Here is a 10696-nt window from a genome sequence, read left to right on the forward strand (position 1 = left end):
ATATCCCCCGTGCATCCAGCAAAAGTGGAGGTGTTGCTAACATTTACGATAGCAAACGTCGATTTACAACAACAAAAAACGACTGCGTTTTCATCTTTTGAGCTTCTACAGTAGTCATGAAATCTATGCACCCTACTCAATCACTTTTTATTGCTACTGTTTACAGGCCTCCTGGGCCATATACAGTGTTCCTCACTGAGTTCCCTGAATTCCTATCGGACCTTGTAGTCATAGCAGAAAATATTCCGATTTTTGGCAAATTTAATAAGTCCACAGACCCACTCCAAAAGGCTTTCGGAGCCATCATCGACTCAGTGGGTTTTGTCCAACATGTCTTTGGACCTAGTCACTATCACAGTCTTACTCTGGACCTAGTTTTGTCCCGTGGAATAAATGTTCTGGATCTTAATATTTTTCCTCATTCCTGGACTTTTGGACCACCATTTTATTATGTTTGCAATCGCAACAAATAATCTGCTCAGACCCCAACCAAGGATCATCAAAAGCCATGCTATAAATTCTCAGGCAACCCAAAGATTCCTTGACGCCCTTCCAGATTCCTTCCACCTACCCAAGGACGTCAGAGTACAAAAATCAGTTAACCACTTAACTGAGGAACTCAATTTAACCTTAGATGCAGATGCAGTCGCACCCTTAAAAACAAAAAACACTTGTCATAAGATACTAGCTCCCTGGTATACAGAAAATACCCGAGCTCTGAAGCAAGCTTCCAGAAAATTAGAACGGAAACGTTGCTACACTAAACTGGAAGTCTTCCGACTAGCTTGGAAAGACAGTACCGTGCAGTATCGAAGAGCCCTCACTGCTGCTCGATCATCCTATTTTTACAACTTAATTGAGGAAAATAAGAACAATCTCAAATGTATTTTTGATACTGTCGCAAAGATCATTAAAAAGCAGCATACCCCAAGAGAGGATGGCTTTCACTTCAGCATTGATAAATTCATGAACTTCTTTGACGAAAAGATCATGATCATTAGAAAGCAAAAAACAGACTCTTTAAATCTGCGTATTCCTCCAAAGCTCAGTTGTCCTGAGTCTGCACAACACTGCCAGGACCGAGGATCAAGGGAGACACAAGTTTTTTAATACTATATCTCTTGACACATTGATGAAAACAATCATGGCCTCTAAACTTTCAAGCTGCATACTGGACCCTATTCCAACTAAACTGCTGAAAGAACTGCTTGCTGTGCTTGTCCCTCCTATGTTGAACATAATAAATGGCTCTCTATCCACCGGATGTGTACCAAACCCACTAAAAGTGGCAGTAATAAAGCCTCTCTTGAAAAAGCCAAACCTTGACCCAGAAAATATAAAAAACTATCGACCAATATCGAATCTCTCATTCCTCTCAAAAATTTAGGAAAAACTGTTGAGCAGCAACTCATGACTTCCTGAAGACAAACAATGTATATGAAATGCTTCAGTCTGGTTTTAGACCCCATCATAGCACTGAGACTGAACTTGTGAAGGTGGTAAATGACCTTTTAATGGCGTCAAACCAAGGCTCTACATCTGTCCTCGTGCTCCTTGACCTTAGTGCTGCTTTCAATACCATCAATCACCACATTATTTTGGAGAGATTGGAAACCCAATTTGGTCTACATGGACAAGTTATCTGTTGGAAAGATATCAGTTTGTCTCTGTAGATGGTTTGTCCTCTGACAAATCAACTGTAAATTTCGGTGTTTCTCAAGTTTCCGTTTTAGGACCAATATTGTCTTCAAGATATATTTTACCTCTTGGTGAGGTTATTCGGAAACATAATGTTAACTTTCACTGCTATGCGGATGACACACAGCTGTGCATTTCAATGAAACATGGTGAAACCCCAGAATTGCCCTCGCTAGAAGCCTGTGTTGCAGACATAAATTTTCAAATGCTTAACTCAAAACAGAGGTACTAGTTCTAGGTCCCAAGAAACAAAGAGATCTTCTGTTGAATCTGACAATTAATCTTGATGGTTGTACAGTCGTCTCAAATAAAACTGTGAAGGACCTCTGCGTTACTCTGGACCCTGATCTCTCTTTTGATGAACATATCAAGACTGTTTCAAGGACAGCTTTTTTCCATATAAGTAACATTGCAAAAATCAGAAACCATCTGTCCAAAAATGATGCAGAAAAATGAATCCATGCTTTTGTCACTTCTAGGTTAGACTACTGCAATGCTCTACTTTCCGGCTACCCGGATAAAGCACAAAATAAACTTTAGTTGGTGCTAAACACAGCTGCTACAATCTTGACTAGATCTTGACTAGAAAAATGTGATTATATTACTCCAGTGCTCTAGCCTCTCTACACTGACTTCCTGTTAAGGCTAGTGGTGATTTCAAGGTTTCACTGCTAACCTACAAAGCATCATACCTACACATACACTACGGTCACAAGACGCAGGCCTACTTACTGTCCTTAGAACATCCAAGCAAACAGCTGCAGGCAGGGCTTTCTCCTATAGAGCTCCGTTCTTATGGAATGGTCTGCCTATCCATGTGAGAGATGCAGAATCGGTCTCGACCTTTAAGTCTTTATTGAAGACTCAGCTCTTCAGTAGGTCCTATGATTGAGTGTAATCTGGCCCAGGAGTGTGAAGATGAATGGAAAGGCACTGGAGCAACGAACCGCCCTTGCTGTTTCTGCCTGGCCAGTTCTGCTCGCTCCACTGGGATTCTCTGCCTCTAACCCTATTACAGGGGCTGAGTCACTGGCTTGCTGGTGCTCTTCCATGCCGTCCCTAGGAGGGGTGTGCCACTTGAGTGGGTTGAGTCACTGATGTGATCTTCCTGTCCGGGTTGGTGCCCCCCCTTGCGTTCGTGCCGTGGGGGAGATCTTCGTGGGCTATACTCTGCCTTGTCTCAGGATAGTAAGTTGGTGGTTGAAGATATCCCTCTAGTGGTGTGGGGGCTGTGCTTTGGCAAAGTGGGTGGGGTTACATCCTGCCTGTTTGGCCCTGTCCGGGGGTATCGTTGGACAGGACCACAGTGTCTCCAAACCCCTCCTGTCTCAGCCTCCAGTATTTATGCAGCAATAGTTTATCTGTCGGGGGCAGGGTCAGTCTGTTATATCTGGAGTATTTCTCCTGTCTTATTTTTTTATTTAATTTTTTATTTCACCTTTCTTTAACCAGGTAGGCTAGTTGAGAACAAGTTCTCATTTGCAACTGCGACCTGGCCAAGATAAAGCAAAGCAATGTGACACAGACAACAACACAGAGTTACACATGGAGTAAACAATAAACAAGTCAATAATACAATAAACAAGTCAATGACACAGTCGAAAAAAAGAAAGTCTATAGACAGTGTGTGCAAAAGGCATGAGGTGGTAAGGCAATAAATAGGCCATAGGAGCGAATAATTACAATTTAGCAGATTAACACTGGAGTGATAAATGTGCAGATGATGATGTGCAAGTAGAGATACTGGTGTGCAGAAAAGCAGAAAAGTAAACCAAATAAAAACAGTATGGGGATGAGGTAGGTAGATTGGGTGGGCTATTTACAGATGGACTATTTACAGCTGCAGCGATCGGTTAGCTACTCAGATAGTTGATGTTTAAAGTTGGTGAGGAAAATAACAGTCTCCAACTTCAGCGATTTTTGCAATTCGTTCCAGTCACTGGCAGCAGAGAACTGGAAGGAAAGGCAGCCAAATGAGGTCTTGGCTTTGGGGATGATAAGTGAAATATACCTGCTGGAACGTGTGCTACGGGTGGGTGTTGTTATCGTGACCAGTTAACTGAGATAAGGTGAAGCCTTACTTAGCATAGACTTGTAGATGACCTGGAGCCAGTGGTTCTGGCGACGAATATGTAGCGAGGGCCAGCCGACTAGAGCATACAGGTCGCAGTGGTGGGTAGAATATGGGGCTTTGGTGACAAAAACGGACGGCACTGTGATAGACTGCATGCAGTTTGCTGAGTAGAGTGTTGGAAGCTATTTTGTAGATGACATCGCCGAAGTCGAGGATCGGTAGGATAGTCAGTTTTACGAGGGTAAGTTTGGCGACGTGAGTGAAGGAGGCTTTTTTTGCGAAATAGAAAGACGATTCTAGATTTGATTTTGGATGAGTCTGGAAAATGAGTCTGGAAGGAGAGTTTACATTCTAGCCAGACACCTAGGTATTTATAGTTGTCCACATATTCTAGGTCGGGAACTGTCCAGGTTGGTGATGCTAGTCGGGCGGGCGGGTGCAGGCAGCGAACGGTTGAAAAGCATGCATTTGGTTTTACTAGCGTTTAAGAGCAGTTGGAGGCCACGGAAGGAGTGTTGTATGGCATTGAAGCTCGTTTGGAGGTTAGTTAGCACAGTGTCCAAGGAATGGCCCGAAGTATACAGAATGGTGTAGTCTGCATAGAGGTGGATCAGGGAATCTCCCGCAGCAAGAGCGACATCATTGATATTTACAGAGAAAATTGTCGGCCCGAGAATTGAACCCTGTGGTACCCCCATAGAGACTGCCAGAGGTCCGGACAACATGCCCTCTGATTTTACACACTGAACTGTGTCTGCAAAGTAATTGGTGAACCAGGCGAGGCAGTCATTAGAAAAACCAAGGCTATTGAGTCTGCCGATAAGAATACGGTGAACGACAGAGTCGACAGAGCCTTGGCCAGGTTGATGAAGACGGCTGCACAGTACTGTCTCTTATCGATTTTTTATTTATTTTTTATTTTATTTCACCTTTATTTAACCAGGTAGGCTAGTTGAGAACAAGTTCTCATTTGCAACTGCGACCTGGCCAAGATAAAGCATAGCAGTGTGAGCATACAACAAAGAGTTACACATGGAGTAAACAATTAACAAGTGAATAACACAGTAGAAAACAAAGGGGGGGTCTATATACAATGTGTGCAAAAGGCATGAGGAGGTAGGCAAATAATTACAATTTTGCAGATTAACACTGGAGTGATCGATGGCGGTTATGATATCGTTTAGTACCTTGAGCGTGGCTGAGGTGCACCCGTGACCGGCTCGGAAGCCGGATTGCACAGCGGAGAAAGTACGGTGGGATTCGAAATGGTCAGTGATCTGTTTATTAACTTAGCGTTCGAAGAGTTTAGATAGGCAGAGCAGGATGGATATCGGTCTGTAACAGTTTGGGTCTAGGGTGTCACCCCCTTTGAAGAGTGGGATGACCACGGCAGCTTTCCAATCTTTAGGGATCTCGGACGATACGAAAGAGAGGTTGAACAGGTTGGTAATAGGGGTTGCAACAATGGCAGTGGATAATTTAAGAAAGAGAGGGTCCAGATTGTCTAGCCCAGCTGATTTGTATGGGTCCAGGATTTGCAGCTCTTTCAGAACATCTGCTTTCTGGATTTGGGTGAAGGAGAAGCTGGGGAGGCTTGGGCAAGTAGCTGCGGGGGAGGCGGAGCTGTTGGCCGGGGTAGGAGTAGCCAGGAGGAAGGCATGGCCAGCCGTTGAGAAATGCTTATTGAAATGTTCGATTATCATGGATTTATCAGTGGTGACCGTGATACTTACCCTCAGTGCAGTGGGAAGCTGGGAGGAGGTGCTCTTGTTCTCCATGGACTTTACACTGTCCCAAAACTTTTTGGAGTTAGAGCTACATGATGCAAATTTCTGCTTGAAAAAGCTAGCCTTTGCTTTCCTGACTGACTGCGTGTATTGGTTCCTGACTTCCCTGAACAGTTGTATATCGTGGGGACTATTGCAGTCCGCCACAGGATATTTTTGTGCTGGTTAAGTGCAGTCAGGTCTGGAGTGAACCAAGGGCTATATCTGTTCTTAGTTCTGCATTTTCTGAACGGGGCATGCTTATCTACGATGGTGAGGAAATTACTTTTAAAGAATGACCAGGCATCCTCAACTGACGGGATGAGGTCAATATCCTCCCAGGATACCCGGGCCAGGTTGATTAGAAAGGCTTGCTCGCAGAAGTGTTTTAGGGAGCGTTTGACAGAGATGAGGGGTGGTCGTTTGACCGCGGACCCATAGCGGATGCAGGCAATGAGGCAGTGATCGCTGAGATCCTGATTGAAAACAGCAGAGGTGTATTTGGAGGACAAGTTGGTCAGGATAATGTGTATCAGGGTGGCCGTGTTTTTCGAATTTAGGGTTGTACCTGGTGGGTTCCTTGATGATTTGTGTGAGGTTGAGGGCATCTAGCTTAGATTGTCGAACTGCCGGGGTGTTAAGCATATCCCAGTTTAGGTCACCTAACAGAACGAACTCTGAAGCAAGATCAATTCACAAATGGTGTCCAGGGCACAGCTGGATGCTGAGGGGGTTGATAGCAGGCGGCAACAGTGAGAGACTTATTTCTGGAGAGGTAAATTTTTTTATTAGAAGTTCAAACTGTTTGGGTATAGACCTGGAAAGTATGACATAACTTACCTCTGCAGTAGATTGCAACCCCTCCCCCTTTGGCAGTTCTATCTTGACGGAAAATGTTGTAGCTGGGTATGGAAATCTCACAATTGTTGGTGGCCTTCCTAAGCCAGGATTGAGACACAGCAAGGACATCAGGGTTGGCAGAGTGTGCTAAAGCATTGAGTAAAACAAACTTAGGGAGGAGGCTTCTGATGTTGACATGCATGAAACCAAGGTTTTTTCGATCACAGAAGTCAACAAATGAGGGTGCCTGGGGACACGCAGGGCCTGGGCTTACCTCCACATCACCCGAGGAACAGAGGAGGAGTAGGATGAGGGTACGCCTAAAGGCAAGCAAAACTGGTCGCCTAGAGCGTTGGGGACAAAGAATAAAAGGAGCAGATTTCTGGGTGTGGTAGAATAGATTCAGGGCATTATGTGCAGACAGGGGTATGGTGGGGTTTGGGTACAGCGGAGGTAAGCCCAGGCACTGAGTGATGATAAGAGAGGTTGTATCTCTGGATATGCTGGTTATAATGGGTGAGGTCACTTCATGTGTGGGAGGTGGGACAAAGAAGGTATCAGAGGTATAATGAGTGGAACTAGGGGCTCCATTGTAAACTAAAACAATGTTAACTAACCTAAACAACAGTATAGAAGGCATATTGACATATGAGAGAGACATACAGCGAGGCATAAAGTAATCACAGGTGTTGATTTGGAGAGCTAACTAAGACAACAATGGATGAAACAACAACAGCTAATCAGCTAAAACAGGTAAAATGGCGATGACTGGGCAGAGAGGGTCAGTTAACTACACACAGCGCCTGAGTTCGCGGCTGGGGCCGACAAATAAAAAATAAAAATAAAATAAACAGAATGGAGTACCGTGATTAATGGACAGTCCAGCAAGCATCAGCTATATAACCAAGTGATCATAGGGTCCAGGGGGCAGCAATAGAAGGAACAGGGAAGCCGCGGAGTAGTCGCTACCATGCTAGCACGCAGGCGACACGGCGTTTAAAGTTAGTAGCCCGGGGATAGTAGACGCGTCTGCTCCAACATCCGACGGAGGCCGGTTGAAGACACAGCGGATGGAGTATTTGTCAGCAGACCAGTCGTGGTGGTGCGGCGGGGCGCCGTGTTGACTAAGGATCCAAGCCAGATGGCGAGAGCTGTATTGTAGTTGTAGTAAGTCCGTTTTCTATCCGGGAGATGCGCCTGGCTCACGGTTAACTGGTGCTAGCTTCGGGGCAGGGGCATTGGCCACTATAGCCACTCGGAAGCAGCGGTGATCCGGTGCCAAGGTCCAGAGCTTATGGCAAGAATCTGGTGGAGTTGTGTGTTCTAGCCGTGTTTGGTTGGAGTCCGGGTGAACAACTGAGTAGGCCGGGAGGTGGGCCTCAGGGATAGCTTCGGTACTGGGTAACTCGGTGGGTGCTAGCTAGCTGTGAAGATCAGGAGAATGGTCCAGGGATTGCGGCAGGAATCCGGCGTTGTAGTGGAGAGACAGTCCGTTACTGGTAGGCTGGCGAGTATTATCCAAGCTAAAAAAGGGGCTGGTACCTGTGCAGAAGGTAAAGGCCACTAGCAGTGGCTAACAATGACTAATTAGCTGATTAGCTTCTGATGGCTAGGTGGTTCTTCTATAAGGTTTAAACATTTCAAATAATAGCGGTTCCGTATCACATTGGGTGAGGCAGGTTACCGGAAGGTATAATTGAACTAAAATGGAGAAGAGATTGAAATAAAATACGAAAAAATACAAAAGTACACGAGAGGACGAACAAAACACGTCTGCACTGCTACGCCATCTTGGAAACGATAATCTGGTCTTATCTGGTGTCCTGTGTGAATTTAAGTATGCTCACTCTAATTCTCTTTCTTTCTTTCATTCTTTCTTTCTTCTTTCTCTCTTTTTCAGATGACCTGAGCTCTAGGACCATGCCTCAAGACTATCTGACCTGAGGACTCCTTGCTGTCCCCAGTCTACCTGATTGTGCTGCTGCTCCAGTTTTAACTGTTCTGCCTGTGGCTATGGAACCCTGACCTGTTCACTGGATGTGCTACCTTGTCCCAGACCTGCAGTTTTCAACTCTCTAGAGACAGTAGGAGTGGTAGAGATACTCTGAATGATCGGCTATGAAAAGCCAACTGACAATTACTCCTGAGGTGCTGACCTTTTGCACCCTCTACAACATTTAAACATCTTGGCCATGTTCTGTTATAATCTCTACCCGGCACAGCCAGAAGAGGACTGGCCACCCCTCATAGCCTGGTTCCACTCTAGGTTTCTTCCTGGGTTCTGGCCTTTCCAGGGAGTTTTTCCTAGCCACCGTGCTTCTACACCTTCATTGCTTGTTGTTTGGGGTTTTAGGCTGGGTTTCTGTACAGAACTTTGTGACATCAGCTGATGTAAGAATGGCTTTGTAAATACATTGGATTGATTGACTGACTTTGTGTTCGTATTCTTATCTCTCATTATTTATTCTTGTTGTTGCATTGTCGAGAAGAAACCTGCAAGTAAGCATTTCATTGGACGGTGTATACCATGCGTACAGTATCCCGTACATACGACTAATAGCTGATTCTATTACACTGCTGTTTAGAACTTCGCCTTATTTCATTGATGTGGATCTTCTACATGGTACACTCTTGCTCACACACACACACACACACACACACACACACACACACACACACACACACACACACACACACACACACACACACACACACACACAACCACACACACACACACACACACACACAACCACACACACACACACACACACAACCACACACACACACACACACACACACACACACACACACACACACACACACACACACACACACACACACACACACACACACACACACACACACACACACACACACACACACACACACACACACACACACAACCACACACACACACACACACACACACACACACAACCACACACACACACACACACACACAACCACACACACACACACACACACACACACACACACACACACACGTACACACACACACACACACACACACACACACACACACACACACACACACACAACCACACACACACACACACACACACACACACACACACACACACACACACACACACACACACACACACACACACACACAACCACACACACACACACACACACACATACACACACACACACACACACACACACACACACACACACACACACAACCACACACACACACACACACATACACACACACACACACACACACACACACACAACCACACACACACACACATACACACACACACTCACACATACAAGAGTAGCAGGAGGATTGCCCAGAGGTAACTGTGCCCGAGATAATCAGCTAATCAGCTCTCTGCGTTCAGCGTTATTGCACAGCACTGCTGGGACCTCCAAAGGATTTCACGTTAGCCTTCAATTTAATTAGAATGTCTTGATTTGTCACACTTGGAATGTGCATCCCTTCTCGGAGCAAGCCGACCGGAAACTCAACTGTTTTCTTTTCATTCATTTTAAGAATGAATTATTCACTGTGGGAACCAAAGGAATTTGACATTCTAGCGAATCAGGGGTGTAGTCAGAGTGACACTTGAACCTGCTCAGGACAGAACTTGCAAAGATACAGTCTATATCCTGCATGACCTAAGACCATGTTAGAGATATGAAAATATTGATAATTTTGTGGGTATCTCGCTCATGATGCAGACAGTCCTGTATGTATACTGTATAGAGAAATAAAGAAATAAAATGTCAGAAAGGACATTTCTGTGTCAGTATACTGGATGTGTTATTTCCAGCCAGTTTTACCAGTGAGATGCGTAGTATGTTCAGTGGCGTGTATTCATGGATGCCAAGGAAAGCCAGGCTTCCCCCACAAAAATACACATAAAATAATCAGTGTTTCATAATTTTCCATCAATTCGCAAAAGGCTGAATGTTTCTCACCTGAGAAATAATCGAGCAAGCAAAACATCGCCCCTCTGTCTCTCTACTTGTACGCCGTCTATCTGATGCTGTCTGGTCCAAACAAGTATGACATTGTTGCCGCCCATAGCATTGAATGGAATGCAAGGGAAGCCAGCAAGCATTTGGCATCCCTTGACAAAAAAAGTATAACAAATGAGCAAATCAGCATTGAGCTAAACTGAACAAGCTCAACTGTGAATAGTCCTGGCGCACCAACAAAAAAAGTGTAAAGGGAAGCCAGCTTGGATTTTGGTGTCACTCCTAGCAAATCACATTGAGAGCATACGTCATTGACAAAAACAACTTGAATTGTTGCATTTCGTTGTGTTGTTGTCCTCCGGTG

This window comes from Oncorhynchus kisutch, linkage group LG2 (genome assembly GCF_002021735.2).
Source record: "Oncorhynchus kisutch isolate 150728-3 linkage group LG2, Okis_V2, whole genome shotgun sequence".
Taxonomy (NCBI): Eukaryota; Metazoa; Chordata; class Actinopteri; order Salmoniformes; family Salmonidae; genus Oncorhynchus; species Oncorhynchus kisutch.